The 14,581-nt window shown below is 46.3% G+C and overlaps 1 protein-coding gene across 1 annotated transcript in view; it reads left to right on the top strand.

Moving 5' to 3' along the window:
* Positions 1 to 14,581, top strand: part of LOC122938889 (cytochrome P450 2C39-like) — a 94,585-nt gene that overhangs the window by 58,144 nt on the left and 21,860 nt on the right. The window lies entirely within an intron of this gene.

Below are 14,581 nucleotides of genomic sequence, written 5' to 3'. Positions count from 1 at the left end.
AAATAAGGTATACACAGGCCACTGTGCCTAATCATATACTTCCCACAAGGTGGCCCAATCTTAGTGTGAAGGCTTGGAAGTTTAACTACAGGGAGACTACAGCAGGGGCGTTGCTAGGTTAAAACAGGCCCCGAATGTCCTGCCTGCCAGATAGATACAACTATAATACAGTCCTTAGGATTGCAATACAATTGAATCTAATGCACTGGAAGTTCGAAAACACGAACCTGATGCATCCGAGAACAATTCCAATTCCACGCTACTAATCACTGCCTCCATCCACATAGACCGCCCATTATACTCCAACAGAAACGTCTCCCACACTGCAAAATCATCCTTAATTGCCGCTGGTAATCGCAAGAGGTGAAAAGGGGCGGTAACCCCTGCTGTCGCCAGCACCAAACGACGACAAAAAACCCGTCCCATCGGCAAAATGTGACAAGCGAAGTTCAATTTGCCCAAGACCGATTGAACCCGCTTGAGCTGGACTTTCTTAGCCCTTCGTAGGAACACCACCTCATTCAACAAATCAGACACCTTATTTTCAGGCAGCCGACATTCCATGACCACACTGTCAATCTCAATCCCCATAAATGTTATAACCGTGGACGGGCCCTCTGTCTTTTCCGCCGCTAACAGGATCCCAAACCGCGCTGCCACTCTTTCCATCGTACGTAACAAAACAGCACACACCCTCGATCCAGCCGGACCCAAAAACTAAAAATCGTCCAGATAATGCAAAACCGAACTCCATCCCGCCTCCTGTTTCACCACCCATTCTAGAAAAGAACTAAACGATTCAAACAATGAGCACGAAATTGCGCATCCCATTGGCAAACAAAAATCAACGTAGAAACAACCCTCCCATTGAAAACCAAGTAAATGCAAGCTATCAGGGTGAATGGGCAACAACCGAAACGCAGCCTCAATATCCGTCTTCGCAAGAAGGGGGCCTTGCCCGAAACGCCGGACCCACCGCACCACCTGATCAAAAGACGTGTACGAAACGGAGCACAACTCATCTGCTATATCATCGTTCACAAACCCCTCCAGCGGATAAGACAAATGATGAATGAGGCTGAACTTATTGGGCTCCTTCTTAGGCACTAAACCCAAAGGGGAAACCCACAAATCCGGCAAAGGGGCCTACAACCCTGCCAGCCACCACCTCCTTCTCAATCTTCTCCCTTACCACATCCGGGTGGCGCAAAGCTGAGGACAAATTCCAGGACGCCATTCTCGCCCCCACTAAACTACACGGAATAACGAAACCCCCAGAAAACCCTGCCAACAACAACTGAGCTACCTCCCTATTTGGATACTTCCTTAAATAGGGCTCCATCTCTTCCACCCTCACCGGCGTCACCCCTCTTCTGCATAACCTCGGGTCCCTTACCCCTCCCTCGCTTGAAACACAGAGACAAACTATGGGATCCGCCGCAACCAGAGCACTCATGCTTGTACCGGCAATCAGACAAGAACCTGCAATGTCCTTCGTTATACTGCCAGCAACAGCCCCTCCTATTCCCCCCCTGAGATTCCGAAGCTGAGGCACCCCCGGCCGATGCACTAAAGGGCTGAGCACCTCCCTTAGGTGCCGCCATCAACCGCATCCAAAGAACAATGTCCTTGTGGTCCCAACGAATGCTAGGCCTGACCGCCTTCCGCTGCCGGAACTGCTTGTCATACCTAAGCCACGCCACACCCCCATATGTCTGATGCTCCCCCCGATAGAATCCATATAGCAGAAAAGGGCCAAGCAGTGCTCGGGCGCTTTTTCCCCAACTACGCTGGCTAAAATCGCAAAGGCTTGAAGCCAATTTTGAAAAGTACGTGGAATCAATCTATACCGCCTCCTTTCTTCCTCCTCCTTTTTACTCTCGTCCGGTTTTCCCCTATCTAAATTAAATTTCTCCAATGGAAGCAACGATAAATATTCTACATATTCATCCTACCATATCTTTTCCCTAGTCTCTTGCTTCAGATGAGCCCCCAGCGGCCCCTCAAAACACACGTAAATTTCTCCCTAGTCACCTCTAACTCCCGCTACCCCCTCCAATACTGAGGCCTGTGTACCAGCCGCGGTCCTGTTCTCACCCACCCCTGCTAAAACCCAGCGCCGTCCCTTGTTCCAGCGCCAACGTTTGTGCCGGAGCCCAGACTGACCCCGGGGATGCGGTGGATCCAGAACCCAATCACGACAACAATGAGAGCATACCCGACAATACATCCCGCACCAAAACTTCAGAGCCCCCCAACAGGAATCTGACCCAACGTCCCCTCACCTGGCCGTCCCCGGATGGATTCTCTGGCAGCCGCAGGTCTCCTCCCGGGTGTCACCAATGGCATGTCCAGCCTGTATGGCACGGCGTCCTCCCCCAAAGAGACGTCCCTTCCGCCTGCCGCTGTTTCTCCTCCTGGCTCCACTTCTCCCTCCTCCAAAAGTGATAGCTCCCCCTCAGACTGCTGACGTAGGGGAAGGATACCCGGCATCTCCATTGTAGCAGTGGCCTCATCACATGGCCGCAAACTCCCCATTCTATTCGCCCTTAATGATCCAGGCTCCACAGCTGCGGCGATGTAAGCCGCGTCATCATGCCGAAGGTCAGGGGGCGGAGCCACCGCATCCGTTCTGGCAATGGTGCAATGTCTCCTCCACTGTATCTCCACTGCGCTCTCTGATCCTCGTGTGCTGGGGCTGCCGACCTGATGACACTTGCCGCGGTGCCGAATCCACCTCCACCTCCCTGGCCGGAAGGCCCGAGCCGCAGGAAAACCCGGCCACACCATCGCCATGCACCGCAGGTAACACGCTCAAGGCTCGAGCGGGGAGTCAGCCGCCTGCACATACTCTCTCCCCCTTGTAGCATGGGAGACGGGACCAGAGCGAGCCCGTCCCTCTCTCGCCGACCCGCCACGCGCTGCTGGATTCCTCCCGCTTCGCCTGAGTGCCGAACTGGGAACGGACACTTCAGACCGCAGCGGAGGGTCCCTGGTGGGGCTCCTTAGGCGTCAGCGGACCCGGGGGGTAGATTCGGGGCTCAAGCGTTCAGGGGGCCCTGACCTCCTAGCCCTGCTATAACGCGCAGCCACAGTAGAAGTAGAAGGGGGGTTCAAAGCAGACTGAATGGTCTGTTGCAGTAGCTCAGCACCGTGTACCTCGACAGCGGCCCTGACCGCTGCTAACAGCTCATCCAGAAAGACATGATGGATCCCTAAACACTCTGGCTCTACACTGTAACTGCCCGAAACCCCTCCCTACACACCATATATACTGCCCGCCAAACTACTAACTCCCCCCCCTTAGTTTAAACCAACCCTCGCCATAACTTCCAAACAACATTAACCCCATCCTAGCCTGAAGTCTTCCCCCCAAGTCAATCCGCACTACGCTATGTATGCGCCTCGCTCCATTGCTATTATTACTACTGGGGGTCTGTAGAGAGCTTTATTACCTCTGGGGGAGCAAAAGGAGGCCTTATTTCTACTGGGGGCTCTGTGTGGGCATTATTAATACTGGAGGGCTCTTCTACTAATAGGGGCAGTCTTGGGGAGGGTTATCACAGTTGGGGGCACTACAATATTAAAAGAATTCCCCCAAAGTTGTAGAAAGCCTTTAACTTTATTTCTTGGGGTAGGGAATTCCAGAGAAATGGTGCAGCTTGGGAGAAGTCTTGGACAGTAGGACAGAGATGAGGGAAGATATGTAGGGGGTGCGGCACTGAAGAGAGCTTTGTGGGTGAGGACAAGCAGTTTAAATTGGATTCTATACTGTATGGGCAACCAGTGCAATGACTGGCACAGAGTGGCGGCATCAGAGTAACGGTTAGACAGATACCGTAAGTGAGCCTGGCTGCTGCATTAAGGATATATTGGAGAAGGGAGAGTCTGGTGAGGGGGAGGCCAAATAATGGTGAGTTACAGTGATCGAGGCGGGAATGATTCAGGGCAACAATAAGAGTTTTTATTGTTTCCATGTTTTTGAGGTGCAATCAACATAAACAGGTGGGAGATTGATATTTCCTTCACCCTCTATATTCAGTTTCAAAAATAACACGTAGTCAGCGAGCATGCTGCCTAGGTGTGATGATGGACCCACAAACTGAGAGTGAGATATCAGGTTAAGGTAGGTTAGTACATGGAGAGAACACAAGAAGTTCAGTTTTTGAAAGATTCAGTTTCAGATAGAGAGAGGACATAATGTTAGAGACAGCAGACAGACAGTCACTGGTGTTCTGTATTACAGCAGGGGTGATGTCGGGGATGAAGTGTATAGTTGTGTGTCATTAGCATAGAGATGGTTCTGGAGATCAAATCTGCTGATAGTCTGCCCAATTGGGGCTGTGTAGAGGGAAAAGAGGAGAGGGCCTAGGACTGAACCCTGAGGAACCCCCACAGCAAGAGGGAGAGGAGAAGTAGAGCCAGCGAATGATACTCTAAAAGAGCAGTCAGAGAGATAGGAAGAAAACCAGGAGAGAGCAGTGTACTTCAGGCAGATATTTTGGAGCATGGGACTGTAAGTAGGAGATGGTGGTCTACAGTGTCAAATGCTGCAGAGAGTTCAAGGAGAATGAACAGAGAGTAGTCACCTTTGCATTTTGCTGTCAGGAGGTCATTTGTCACTTTGGTGAGGGCAGTTTCTGTATAATGTAGGGTGTGGAAACCACATTGTAATGGATCTAGGAGAGAGTGAGCAGAGAGATAGTGGATTAGGTGAGAATAGACCAGAAGCTCCAGGAGCTTAGAGATAAAGGGGAGATTGGAGACTGGTCTGTAGTTAGTTGTGCAGGACAGGTCAAGAAAATTTTTTTTTTAGTTTTTTTTAAAAGTAATTGGAATAATTGAGTAATGAAGCCAATAAAGTAGTGGAGAAAAAATGTTCTTTTAATCCATGTTGTGGCAGTGCAAACACAAGTTTTTTAATCCCTTCTGTTAGCTGTAGATTTACTGTACGTCAGTATTACAAGTCACTGTTACCATCAGGTCTAATTTATTGCTCTGTACATAACTGTGCAGTGCACCAAGATTCAAGTAGTGGCCCCATGACCGAGTGGGGAGAATGGCAGAAGCAGCAGTAAAAGTAACAGTGACAGTAGTGGCCCCATAACAGAGTGGGGATGGTGGTAGCAGTTCCGGTAAGGCTGTGTTCACATCACAGTTTATTTGTCTGTTCTTCTGATCCATCAGAAGAACAGAAATATAAAATAAAAAAATGATCCTGTATTATGAGCATCTGTAAAGCCACTTTCACACGGTCAGTATTTTGCATCAGTATTTGATCAGTATAAGCCAAAACCAGGAGTGGAACCTCAAGAGATAATATATATATATATATATATGGACATATTTGTATCTCTTCTGTGTTTTGGACCCACTCCTGGTTTTGGCTTACAAATACTTATCAAATAGTCATACAAAATACTGACCAAATACTGACCATGTGAAATAGGTCTTACGAATGCTCAAAATACAGGATAGTTATTTTTTTCTGTTCTTCTGTGAGCACAGCCATACAGTGACGACAGTGGCCTCATGACAGAGTGGGGACAGGGAGGAGCAGCCGCAGTGGTATACAGCACGAGATGGTGGCAGATCACAGTAGTGGCAGAACAAGGCCCAGTGACATGCATATCCTTGTAAAGATGTAACATGTACATTCATCGGGCCCCCTCCGCTCAGTGCTTTGTGGCCAGGGGCAGGGAGGCAAAAATTGAACCCCCCCCCCCATGCCAAATTCTTGACCTAACCTCTTGCCTCCAGCCAGAGATGTAACTTCACCAGCATGCAGTTTCTATAATACCAGGGTCTTCTTATGCAGCAGAAGGGTCTTTGGGCCCCCTCAGGCTCCTGGGACCAGTAGCTACTGCTACCTCTGCACTCCCTATAGCTATGCTCCTTTGTACATATCAGTAGGCCAAGAAGGAAAGGCAGCAGTGGCAGCAGGCAGGTAGCTTCATCAGAATGGTGGCAGCAGCACGTGGCCAGAAGTAACGGGCATTTTGCACAACATTCCGCTGTGGTAGCACACTACAGTATGATCATTAGCGGCAGAAGTATCAGGCATCGACATCTGGAATTCCTGGTTGATCCATAACTAACTCATCTTTATGAAGGTTAGTCTCTCAACATTTTTGGAGGAAAGGCGCATTCTCTTTAGGGTAACTATTAGTGTTGATCATGAATATTCGAATTTCACATTTTTATTGCAAATATAGGTACTTCGAAAATTTGCGAATATTTCGAATATAGTGATATATATTTGTAATTTCGAATATTTGATTTTTTTTTTTAATCAGTACACATGATCCCTTCCTGCTTCTAGCTTGTGGGCCAATGAGAAGGCTGCAGTATATTTGAATTTAGGAGTAGTGTTGTTTGCGAATTTTCGTAATGCAAATTTTTTATTGCGAATTTTTCAACTTACAACTATTAGACAAAGAAGATTATAGCACTATATTAGCTAAATTGCTCTATATTTGTTTTTTTTCCAAATATTCGCTTTATTGCTATAACTTCGTTTTTTCGAATATTCGTAATATTCTAAAACAAGAATATATAGCAATATAGCGAATATTCGAAAAAAAAAGAATATAGAGCAATTTAGCTAATATAGTGCCATAATCTTCTTTGCCTAATAGTTGTAATTTTTTTTCTCATCTGAAGTCCAGATTGGAAAAAAATTACAACTATAAAAAAAAAATAAGATTATAGCACTATATTAGCTAAATTGCTCTATATTCGTTTTTTTTTTAGAATATTCGCTATATTGCTATATATTCTTGTTTTAGAATATTATGAATATTCAAAAAAACGAAGTTATAGCAATATAGCGAATATTCGAAGAAAAAAATGAATAGAGAAATTTAGCTAATATAGTGCTATAATCTTTTTTTTATAGTTTTTATTTTTTTCCAATCTGAACTTCAGATGAGAAAAAAATTACAACTATTAGACAAAGAAGATTATAGCACTATATTAGCTAAATTGCTCTATATTCGTTTTTTTTTTCGAATATTCGCTATATTGCTATATATTCTTGTTTTACAATATTACGAATATTCGAAAAAACTAAGTTATAGCAATAAAGCGAATATTTGGAAAAAAAAAAACAAATATAGAGCAATTTAGCTAATATAGTGCTATAATCTTCTTTGTCTAATAGTTGTAAGTTGAAAAATTCGCAATAAAAAATTTGCATTACGAAAATTCGCAAACAACACTACTCCTAAAGTTTGCATTATGAAAATTTGCATATTACACAATCATTACCTTGCCGATTTTTCGAGTAAAAAAACAGCAGAATATAACGAATATTCGATGAATATTCTACAAAATATTTGCAAAATATCGCGAATTCGAATATGACCCCTGCCGCTCATCACTAGTAACTATGTCCCCCGCAGCACTGAACACCCATTCTGATGCCACACTACTGGACAGGCAGGTAAAGTATACCCATGGCCAGGGGCGTACATAGAAATCACTGGGATCATAGCAAAAATCTAAATTGGGCCCCCATGCCCCATTCATAGCCCCTCCTACTACCTGTGCCTGGCCAGTATACACAGCAGTGTACTGATATGTGAGGTATAAATTACAACTCGTACCTCACATATCAGTACACTGCTGTATATAATATGGGGCACATTTATGTCATGCCCCACTCTGACGCTGTACGGAGGTCGGCCAGGATTGCAGCACAAGTTTAGTGGTTGCTTTGGAGCCATGCTGGATCCGCCTCTCATCAGGTGCACTGGGTGGGGTCATTAGTTTAAATAGCACACCGCCCAGTGCCCTGAGCGGATTATACTGTTCATTCTGTCTGGGAAGCTTGGAGAGAAGGTTGGCTGTCTGTTCCTGCTCTCTGAGATAAGTGTCATTGTTAGTTTGGTTGTTTGTGTCTTCTTGTCCATCCAGGTTCTGTGTGAGCAGACTGCTCCTTTCTCCCCACTTCACCATCTTAGGGAATTCAGGGTTTTTGCTAGCCCAGGCTGGAGGACACTAGCACACCTACCTTTAAGGTCTGCTGTGGGCTGAGCAGTGCAGGGAAAGAGGTCAGGGATTAGCTAGGAGGTGACCCTTCCCCTGTCTCTCGTCCAGAGCCTGGTTGGTGTGTTATCTTTGGTACTAGTGTACGTCCGCCGTGACAATTTATTAAGACTGGCGACTAAACAGCGACTAAAGCCCGCACTGGCAATGGATCCGCCAGAGTTATGAAGAGATGCCAGCCTCTACATAACTTCGGCAGATCCACCTTTGCTTCTAAATGTAAGATAGCTTCCTTGCTGTCTTACATTTAGACCATTTTCTATGCTTAAAACAGGCCTAGAAAATGGTAATTGAGATGAACCTGTCCCCTTCTTTGCCCATGCCACGCCCACTTTTTTAGACCTGGCATGAGCGAGGAAAATATAGTATACAGAGTTCTGTGCAGATCCTTTACTGGATGTACAGGACCTGTGATTCTGAAGATGATGTCATCATAGGTCCTGGCAGATGCTCCTATCTAACCTAGGAGCTACACCATTCTTTGTGCAGTTCCTTTACTAAATGTATAGGACCTTCATCACAGATCTTTGAGCTTTCTCCACTGATGATAGGGATAAGTATATTGGAGCTGGACAATGAGTATAATTAGGGGATAGTGCCTTTGGTTCCCCACGGGCCCCATAGCAGCTATGTGGTCTGCCTATATTGAAGGTAGATATGTAGGAAGAGAAAGGAAATAAAGAGCAAGGGTTAATCCAATCTAGTGGAAGTATATTTCTAAGAGATAGGATAAAACTGGAGGCGCCAGTGGATGAAGTGTAAAGAAATGAAAAAGGAGATGGAAGGAAATTAAGGGGTGCAAAATGGAAGGCAGCTGGAGGGGTAGCAATGTAGAACGATCGGCTAATCGGATAATATATATTTTCCATTGATTTTATGTATTTTACTCCTGATGAAGGGGTTTGCACACCCCGAAACGCATTGAGCTCATTGTCTGCATTAAAGATGCCAAATTCTTCATTAATAATACCGAAGTGAAGGCTTTTCTTCCTTACTGGGCAAACCATCAGCATTTAAGATTCTACAGGCAATTCTGGCTAGGGGGGGGGGGTATCGGATCCTGCTGGTGTCTTGAGTTTATCCAGCAGGCCACCCCCCTGTGAAGTGAATAAATTATTATAGTTACGCTGATCAATATAAGCTTCTAATTTATTATATATATGTTTATATTATTTTACTATTGTTACTGCTGTATATCAGTCATTTCTTTCATTGCATATTAAATAGTGCCAATCTCCTACCTTGACACTATTTGTATACCTTTTGGTAACCTCCTTCACTATAGATCTAATTCCTGTATCTCACACCACCAAGCTGTTAGTAGTTAGATTTATGACAACGCTCTTTTGACACCCTGCTGGTCAATTTAATTAATTTTCTCCTTCCATAACTTCTTGGGATTTGGCGCTTCTAATAAGGGTTACACATTGACCAGTCTTCTTCGGTCCACTGTTCCTCGGTGAACCGTTCTAGACTTTCTGAGTCTATTGGAGGTAGGCCACTGACGATGGCAAACTTTTCCAGTTACGTCCATACTTCAGTTTTGCATGCCCAGTAGTCCAGGGGATCATGGGTGACAGGGTGCAGTCCAAGTATGCCACCACCTGCTGGTTTACCTTCTGCTACATGTCCTGTTGCTGGGTGATATGTTCAGAAGGTGGCTGAAGACAACTACTTATCATAGACTCCAGACTGAAGTTGCTGCATTTAGGAGCTGGTGCTGCTCCTGCCCTTCCCCCAGTCATGGCAGTGGAGCGTGAGCGCAGAGGGTTCTCCCTGGTCACAACTTCCTGAGGACAGACAATGGCACTCGTAGGCAGCGACCAACTGACTACACAGCATGTATCTATAGTAGTCTATTTTTGGAGCCCTCTCAGAATGTCTAAACAGTGCACCCATTTTTGACAAGGTGCAGAACGCCTAGCTTTGCATATGTGATATGATGAGAACTACTGTGAACTGTAACAAAAACTAATGAGAATATGGGTAACCTTTAAAATATAACTTTTAATATTATATATAAAATAGATGCCCTTAGATAATAGTGCAAGTAAGGTGAGCGGGGTGTAATGCCACCCCACTATTGCATAGGGGCTCAGTACTACTAGGGAGGGATAGGAGAAGGGGGGAAGGGGCTACTGGGTCTCTGCCCCTAATGTACACCCTAGTCAAAGAGCCCTTCTCCACCATCTCCACCATTTTCCCTTATTGAGAAACGTGAAAGTAGGGAATTAGGTGTCCAGCTAGACATTCTACAAGACGTACATCTCCTTTTTAGTCTGACTGACAGCACCCCATTAGACATGGAAAGGCCCCTTCACATTGTTAAAAAATAAAAGCATCAAGATGCCACCGATTGGAGATCCCAACTGTGTGGATGTCTTCCTGCATCAGGTCCTCACCGACCTGGATCACCTGATGGTATCTAGAAAGACCTTTAACTGCACTAGGGAAGAGCATCTTGCGCTAAGGAGCCTCGGAAAAGACAAGAACGTGACGATAAAACCTTCAGACAAGGGGGGCAATATCGTGGTCCTAGACACCCCACAGTATAGAGATATGTGTGTGAGGCTGTTGTCAGACTCAGAAACCTATGAGAGAATAAAAGATAATCCGACTAAACAGTATCAATCACAGCTCTACCAAATATTAAGGGAGGCCAAGGAGCAAGGCCTCATCTCTCAAGATGAATTTGCATTTCTAGAATGTCGACACCCTAGAGTTGCAACGTTTTATTTATTACCAAAAATTCACAAGGGTACGTCCCCCCTCAAAGGACGCCCGATTGTTTCTGGCATCAACAGCCTCAATCAAAATGTGGGAGTCTATGTGGACCAGATATTGGCCCCCTTTGTCAAGGCCCTGCCATCCCACACAAGGGATACCAGTGACCTGCTGGGAAGACTGGAGGGAGTCACGCTGGAGGATGATTGCCTTCTGGCTTCCATCGATGTGGAAGCGCTATACTCTTCTATCCCACATGAATTAGGTATGAGGGCAGTGACAGATTTCCTGGCCACCAGGGGCTGTCAGTTCGCCAACCATAATGCTTTTGTCTTGAAATTGCTGCATTTTACCCTAACATGCAATTATTTCGTCTTTGACGGATCCTACTACCACCAGCTCAGGGGCACCGCAATGGGGAGCCCCTGTGCCCCATTGTATGCAAATCTGTTCCTGGGCTGGTGGGAAAGGGAGTTGTTGTTCACCGACCCCCCCCTAGCCCACTCACCGTACCTGTGGTGATGTGGGCCAGATATATAGATGATATCTTTATTATCTGGCTGGGGTCGGTGGACACCTTTATAGATCTGGTGGACACCCTCAATGTGAACAATTTGGGGCTACGGTTTACGCATGATACATCTGTACAGTCTCTGCTGTTCCTTGACATTCGGGTTGATAAAGGACCTGAGGGTGAACTCTGTACGGAAACCTACAGAAAACCGACGGCTACTAACTCCCTGTTAGTGGGACAGTTATCACCCTGGTCCTCTTAAACAGAGGATCCCTACAGGCCAATACCTGAGGATGAGAAGGAACTGCTCTACCATCCTGCAGTTCAAGGAACAGGCAAGGGACCTTCGTCAGAGATTTCTGGTAAAAGGATTCCCGGACCATGTGTTGAGAAAAGCATATCAAAGAGCACTCACCACTGAGCGCACAAGGATGCCGTAGTGAGAAAAAGGTGATACGCCTAATAGGCACATACAACATGGGGGCGGAGGAGATCAAAGAAATTCTGACGAGACATTGGAGAACCCTTTTGCTTGACTCGGACATTGCCAAAATGGTGACCCCTAATGCTCAAGTAACCTACCGTAGAGGGCGCAACATACGGGATCATGTGGTACATAGCCACTATTCGGGCGCTACCACCATGCCAACTTCGTGGCTGAGATCACCACATGGATCTTTTCACTGTAGCGGATGTGTCGCATGCCCTTACATTAAGCAGGGGCGTAACTTCACAAGTTATGTGACGAAAAAAGTGTATAACATCAAACAATTTGTGAATTGCCGCACAAGAGGGGTGATATACCGGGGTTAGCTAACCCCAATGTGGCTGTGGCCTTGAATACATTGGCAAAACAAAGCGGGATCTACGCAGGAGGATAGGAGAACATCTGGGGGATTTATGTCAACGAAGAGATGCGCCATGTGACATCTGTCCATGGCGGGGACTATTCACAAGTTCGATTTATGGGCATTGAGGTTGTCCTACCCCCAATCAGGGGGGGTGACTGGGACCAAAAGATCCTACAAAGAGAGACGTGGTGGATTTTTGAATTAAAAAGTGTCCAACCACGAGGACTAAATGAGCAGCTCTCATTTGGTTGCTTCATTTAAATTAACCCCATGCCTCCTGCGCAGCGACCTGTCCCGGTGCAACCCGGGTTGTTCTGCCTGTGTACAGTATAGAGACTCTCCTATGTGAGATGTCTTATGACGCATCAATGCTTCTACTTCACCCCTGCACAAAAGATAGGGGATTCAGTGAACAAAATGTGTTCATAGCCCTCTGATTTCCACTGGCCTTAAATACTCTGGGTAACACTGCTTCCACCATTGTGTGAGGCACAGCGGCGTCCCTCTACAAATGAATTTGAACCTCTAATACAATCATAACGTGTGGGGAAGCGCTGTCCCCTTAGCGCATGCCCACACATTAATCCTCTTGAGACCTAGGGCGGGTAATAATTACTAATATCAGCCAATCGAGATCTAAGTACAGGGGATAGGCGGGCGTGGTTTGAACATCCTGAGCACGCCCCTCATTTTGACAGCCTCCCCATTAGTCCATCCTGATTGCAGTGTGGTCGCAGGACCTGCGATCACATGATGCCCCACGTGACCATGACGTTGAGGTCACGTGATCGGGTGGAAGGGCGGACCTCCGAAAGCACGTGCGGCTGGGCCGGCGGTCGGAGCGGTACTGCCACACGCGGGATCCAGCTGACAGGCTAGCAGGGAACAGGCCTGGAATCTTGGGAACAAGTCCACTGACTGTCTCTTCCCAAAGATAAGTAAACCTTACTTGTTCAAACCCCCATATGTAATTGTGGCTAATGATATACTGCCATACAATGGAGGTTGTGAAGTCTGATATATATTGCAACAGTTGTCGCTACTGATTACTGCATAGTACACTGTGAAACCTATACTGACCCGCCCCCACCTGAGGGTGGGTCGAGGATACTGGTGCTGACATCATTCTGTATAGGCCCCTGACGAACTGACATACATCAGAGAAACGCGTCAGGGCTGCTAACTGGTGTTGTTTTCAGCATTATTTTTCATCTGTAATCTTATGTGTGGCGGGTGTTTCACGGACAGAGACACCTGACGAGTTTTTGTTTACGCAGGACGCAGGTCTCCATCTGTCTAGCGCTGCATAAAACAGTTGCGTCCCAGGGCTCTGGGAGCGCTGCTGTGTGTGTGGGTTATTCTGTCACTAGGGATCTCCTCCCTCTCTTCCCTTCCCCTTCAGGACGAAGCTGGGCAGTCAGAGCACTGTTCAGGGAAGGACATGGGGACGGTGTAGGAGGTTGCGCTGGACCTGGAGAAAGGCTCTTTGACTAGGGTGTACATTAGGGGCAGAGTCCCTAGTAGTACTGATCACCTATCCAATAGTGGGGTGGCATTACACCCCGCTCACCTTACTTGCACTATTATCTAAGGGCATCTATTTTATATATAATATTAAAAGTTATATTTTAAAGGTTACCCATATTCTCATTAGTTTTTGTTACTCAATCATCAGGTACTTTACATTCGAACTTTCTATCAAATAGCTAGTTATTGGGACTACTGTGAACTGTGCCTAGAGGGGAGGGTGAGGACAAGGTGGTGGATGAGGAGGCAGACGAGGACATTGGTGCAGAAATCCTACGATTACAACGCGGAGGCGGAATTCCCATGACCTGGCCAAGTTACTGATGTGCCTGGGCTGTAACGACATTTACCCAGAGAGCTGTAAAAGACATATATTGTCCTTGACCATAGTTATTACTCTACATGTCAGCGCTGGCGTGAACTCTACCAGACATAGAGACTCAAGGACTGGCCCACTTTCTGCTAAATGTACACGTGCAGGGCTGATATAGATTTTATGTCGGCTTGCGACTCTTCACCTTGGGTGGGCACCAGCCATCAGTTCTCAGATGGAGTCAGCTACATGAAAAGGGAGGGACTGTAGCACCAGTAACTTGGTCAGGTGCACATTCAGCTTCTGCGCCATTGGATGAGTGCACGAATACTGTTGTCTTTTTGCAATCGCTTCGGTCATTGAGTGCTGTCAAAACAAGTGATGAGGAGAAGGAGGAGGAGCATCAGGAGACATGGAAATTGATGATAAAGAACACCTCTTCCCTCTCCATAGACCTCTATAGCCAGCATCTCTGTAAGTTTCTGTCTGCACTCTCTACTACCTTCTCCCCTCTCTATATTCTTCAGTAAGAATCAGGTCTCTCTGCACTTCTTTACTCCTCCTCACTTCTCCATAGTGTCATATGAGCAGCATGTCCATGTT

Source organism: Bufo gargarizans, chromosome 5, assembly GCF_014858855.1.
Source record: "Bufo gargarizans isolate SCDJY-AF-19 chromosome 5, ASM1485885v1, whole genome shotgun sequence".
Taxonomy (NCBI): domain Eukaryota; kingdom Metazoa; phylum Chordata; class Amphibia; order Anura; family Bufonidae; genus Bufo; species Bufo gargarizans.
Note: the sequence above shows the minus strand (reverse complement) of the source record. Positions and strands in the feature narration are given on the sequence as shown.